Raw genomic sequence first — 5586 nt, 5'->3', positions numbered from 1 at the left:
ATTCTGGGGACAAAAATGCCACAAAAGACATTTATTAGTAAGGAAGATAATCCGGCACCAGGATTCAGGCAGGAAGGGATAGGCTAACTCTACTGTTCGTTGCAAATGCAGTTGGGTTTATGATCAGGACTGTCCTTATCTATAAAGTAGTTAATCCCAGAGCCTTGAAGGGAAAAGATAAACACCACCTGCTAGTCTTTGGCTGTACAAAAAGAAGGCCTGGACAACAAGAATCTGGATTGGTTTCATGAATACTTTGTCTCTGAAGTCAGAAAGTATTTTGCTAGTAAGGGATTGCCTTTTAAAGTTTGTTTTGATATTGGGCAATGCCCCTGGCCACCCAGAACCCCAGGAGTTCAACCCTGAAGGCATTGAAGTGGTCTACTTGCCCCCAAATGCAATATCTCATGTCAGACTCTAACTCAGGGAGCCATGAAGACCTTTAAAACTTATTACGCATGGCACTTTATGGAAAGGATGTCAACGCTATGGAGGAAAACCCCAACAGAAAGAACATCTTGCAAGTCTGGAAGGATTACACCACTGAAGGTGTCGTTGTTGTAGGAAAAGCATGAGCGCCATCAAGCCCAAAACAACTAATTCCTGTTGGAGAAAACTGTTTCCAGATGTTGTGCATGGTTTCATAGGATTTTTGATAAAGTCAATCAAGGAAATCATGAAAGAGATTGTGGGTATGGCTAAAAAAGTAGCAGATAAAGGGTTTTCAGATGTGGATCTTGGAGAAATTCAAGTGCTAATAGATACAACACCAGAGGAATGAACACAAGACAACTTAACGGAGATGAGTGCTTCCAAACCAGCGCTAAGCTATGAGGAAGAAGGTTTAGGAGAAACGGTGCCAGAAAAAAATTGATATGAGACAATCTGGCAGAAGGGTTTTGATTATTCAAGACTCCTTTTGACTTCTCTTACAACACAGACCCTTCTATGATATGGGCACTGAAACTAAAGCAAACAATGGAATAAGGATTGGTATCATACTGAAACATTTTTAGATAAATAAAAAAGCAAAAAAGATAGAAATGACAATGTTATTTCCATAAAGTTATGCCGAGTGTGCCTGCCTCTCCTGCCTCCCCTTCCATCTCTTCTACGTGCTCCAACTCTGCCATCCCTGAGACAGCAATACCAACCCCTCCTCTTCCTCCTCCTCAGCCTACTTAACATGAAGATGATGAGGATGAAGATCTTTATAATGGTCCACTTCCACTTGATGAATAATAAATATATTTTCTCTTCCTTATGATTTTCTTAATAACACTCTTTCTCTAGCTTACTTTATTGTAAGAATACAGTATATAATACACATAAAATACAAAACGTGTCAATTGACTAGGGTTCCTGTCAAGAGTAGAGTATTAGTAGTGAAGTTTGGGAGGAGTAAAAAGTTATTGAATTTTTGGCTGTGCAGGGTGTTGGCACCCCAGCCCCCGAGTTGTTCAAGGGTCAAGTATAATTCCATTTCCCTGGACAGTCATTGACTCAGAAGTGGACAAGCCTAAACCATGCTGGGCTGGCAAAAAGGGAGAGGAATTCAGCAGGGGAGCATCTAGGAAGAGCTTCCTCACTGCTAAGGGGTGGAGAGGGTCTCATACGGGTGCCCCATCCTGCTGGATACCAAGAGTGGGTATCCATGATGAAAATGGCCAAGTAGAAAGACAGACCACCTCATACTGATGAGCTGCTAAATCAACCAACCCTGATGGTGGTCATATTTCTGAACTTCCTGTTATGTGAGATGACAAATGTCCTTATTGTTAAAGGCATTATTTTTCTTCAGTAGAGATTTTTGCTTATAACCAAAAGCATCCAAAGTGTTTGCTGCTTTTCTCTCTGCCTTCCCATGATCCACTTATTATCATGATTCAGAATTCCCCTTTTCAGTTAGGCCATCTCTGTCTTATTTAAAACAGCAGCCCCTGCCCCAATACAAATTTCCCTGGGACTTCTTTTTATGTCTTTCTTAGTGCCTGTGATGGTTAATTTTAGGTGTCAACTGGACTGGATTAAGGAATACCTAGAGAACTGCTAAAGCATTACCTTGGGTGTGTCCATAAGGGCGTTTCCAGAGGAGACTGGTCAGTGAACTGAGTGGGGAAGATCTGCCTCAGCATGAACAGCACCATCCAACCAGCTGGGGACCCGGATAAAACAAAAAACGGAGAGAAAAGGATGTTCTCTTTCTCTCTCCTGAAGCTGAAACATGCCCCACCTCCTACCCTTGGACATCAGAACTCCAGGCTCTCTGGCTTTGGGATTCCAGCATTTACATCAGAGGCCCCCAGGTTCACAGGCCTTCAGCCTCACACTGAGAGTTATGTCCTTGTAACTCTGTGATTGCAGAATCAGCATCCCTGATTCTGAGGCTTTGGAGTTAGACTGAGCCACACTACTGGCATCCCAGTGTCTCCAACTCACAGAAGATAACCTGTCGTAAGATTTCCCAGCCTCCATAGTTGTGTGAACCAATTCCCCTAATGAATCCCCTCTCATCTACCTGTAAATCTATCTCTCTATCTGCCTATCTACCTATCCATCCATACTACTGTTTCTGTCTCTCTGGAGAACCCTGACTAGCACAGCACCTATCATCATCTTAAATTATATTATTTGTTGTTTATTCAGTGTTTATCTCCCTGACTAGATGTAAACTCCATAAGGATAGACACTTTCTCCTGTTCACCACTGAACAAGAGACACTCTATCCCCCACACTGAAACAGTGACTAGCATGTAGTAGGTGCTCAATAAATATTTGTTGGTTTTTTTCTAAATAAACATTCCTTGGTAGAGGATTCTGCCTGGTGCTTCCTATTGACCAGGGCATGAGAGAATACAGGAAGCTTGGGGTATTTCTTCCCTATTCTGAAGGGCATTCAGAGGCTGATTGGATGTTTCATGAATATTTACTGAAAACAATAAAAATATAGAGCAATGCGCTATAAAATATTTCAACATATGTATTAGTGTTTCTCAAACTTCAAACCCAGGCTTCCTTTAATTACTGTAGAAATCTGTCATCACAGCCCACCTTTAGGAAATGTCTGGCATCCCCCACGGGTTTGGCCCCTTCCTAGGAACCACCGTGTCTCCTGCACATTCAACCAGGAGCCAAGAAGTTTTCTTCGATGTTTACTTTGGGTTGTTTGCATTATAAATCTAATAGACATTCCCTGCACTCTCTTTCCCTTCCGTACTCCAGATACATAATTGGGTTAAGAACCACTAATTTTCAAGTAAGCATATGTTTGCATGCATTTTAGGAGTAATGTTATTTTCCAGTTTGGTTCAGGATCAAAATTGCATTAGCCTCCCAGAGAACATTGCCATCAAGTGCAAGAATATCAGTGACCCTTTATGGACAGTTTACAGAATGCCAGGCAGTGGCACTGTGTGTAGCTCTTTAACTGTTTTATCTGATTTCTTCTTTTTTTTTTTTTGAGATGGAGTCTGTCTCTGTCACCCAGCCTGGAGTGCAGTGGCGCGATCTCGGCTCACTGCAAACTCCGCCTCCCAGGTTCAAATGATTCTCCTGCCTCAGCCTCCTGAGTAGCTGGGATTACAGGCATGTGCCACCATGCCCAGCTAATTTTTGTATTTTTAGTAGAGACGGGGTTTCACCATGTTGGTCAGGCTGGTCTTGAACTCCTGACCTTGCGATCCACCTGCCTTGGCTTCCCAAAGTGCTGGGACTGTATGCATGAGCCACCACGCCCTGCCCTAATCTGATTTCATCCTTAGTCAGTTCGGGCTGCTGTAACCAAGTGCCATGGATGGGGTGGCTTAGAAAGAACAGAAATCTATTTCCCACAGTTTTAGAGCCTGGAAGTCCAAGATCAGGCGCCCCCATGGTCAGGTTTTCTTTCGCGTTGCAGACTGCTGTCTTTTCATTGCGTCCTCACCTGGTGGAGAGAGTGCCAGAGAGCTCTCTGGGACCCCTTTGACAAAGGCACTAATTCCATTCATGAAGGCTCCAGCCTTGTGCCCTTATTACTTCCTAAAGGCTCCACTTGCTAATACTATCACATGAGGGATTAGGATTTCCACATGTGAGTCTGGGAGAGACACCAACATTCAGTCCATAGCAGTCCCCGAAAGAATCAAATGAGGTGGGGAACAATATTCTAGATGAGGAAGTAAGGGTTAGGCAGATGCTGGCTAACTAGGCAAGGCCAGGCATGTCCCGGTCCTGAACAGGCACTCTGAACCATTTCTTTGTCACTCAGTATCCTATCGAAGCCCATGTGGCCTCCAGTGTCCCCTGGGACAGTGTGGAACCACCCTCTGGAGGGAAAGAATTGACCAGGACCTCTACTCCTCTGTCTCATGACTAATACACAGCCCTTGGCATGAGGCAGCTGCAGCCAGCAGCTTCTGGCCCTGCGGTGGGAGTCTCCAGGGAGCCGTGCAGCAGGCCCCCTTAGAAGGTGACAGCAGTATAGTTGAGATAAGAAATAATGCAATTCTCCAGGCAGACCTGCAGTCTTCTAGCCCATATAAATGATTCCTTTAGTGATTTTGTCAAGGATTGTGTGTTATGTGTGCTTGGGGAGCCAACAGAGCCTGAGAAACCGTCAATATTTCTGGAGAAGAGCGAGTGTAATCAGTCAAGCATTCCAGAAAAAATGTAGTCAATGATTTTAACAGCAAGTGGTTTTGACTATGAAAAGATTCAACTATGGGATTTTTTTGTTTTTTTCTTTTTCCCCAAGAATCACTCTGAGCAATTTCTTAAAGAATTAAAATGAAATGTTTCTCGGGTAACAAATCACCCAGTCTTACAGCTTGGAGCTTTATCACTCTCCAGCTAATGGGTCTGAAGAGAGATTTCGGAAGATTCTCGAGACTGCCGTAGAGACCTTGCTGGCAGGAACACAGGGAGCTGCTGTGAGGACATTACTGTTTTGGTTACAAGTTAGAAACAAGGAGAGGACTAATGGCACAGAGGATGAGAGAGAAGGAGTGCTTCCATCAAACCAGCCCAGGGCCTAGGTGCTCTCAGGGGCCAACTGGCTGATTAGGGGCTGTGGGCAGGAGCGGGCACAGCCAGGCCCTTAATGTACACACTCCACTAATATCTGCCTCTGTTACTCATCCAGATCTGGCTTGGTTTCTATAGTGGCTGTCTTATTATGGGGCCATTGGTCATTTTATGAAGAGCCAAAAATGGATATCCATCCTAGAAGTGACATTTTCTTTGGAAAATAGAGTATAATGATTTACTACCAGGTTACTGAGTTTCAGAGACTGGCTTAAATTTGCAGTCCTAGGGAAACATTACTGACGGAGCCTTGCCAGTTTCTGAAAAATATCCACTAATGCCCTTGCCGTGGGAATTATCTTTGATGGGGAGAGAAGAGAAGGGTAAGCCAGGCTAAGAACAGAGCCAAAGGACACCCAATGGGACTGAGGAAGTTACGACAAGCCCGCCATGGTTTGAAAGGAGGGGCAATTGGCTTTGACCTTGACTGAGCTGTCTCAGGCATCCCCGAGAAGGTTGCCCATTGTGAGCCCGGCTTGGAGCAAGTTCTGGCTTCCATGGCTTCACAGTGACCTGCATGTCTCT

The sequence above is a fragment of the Nomascus leucogenys genome, chromosome 4, assembly GCF_006542625.1.
Source record: "Nomascus leucogenys isolate Asia chromosome 4, Asia_NLE_v1, whole genome shotgun sequence".
NCBI lineage: Eukaryota > Metazoa > Chordata > Mammalia > Primates > Hylobatidae > Nomascus > Nomascus leucogenys.
This window is presented reverse-complemented; position numbering follows the sequence as displayed.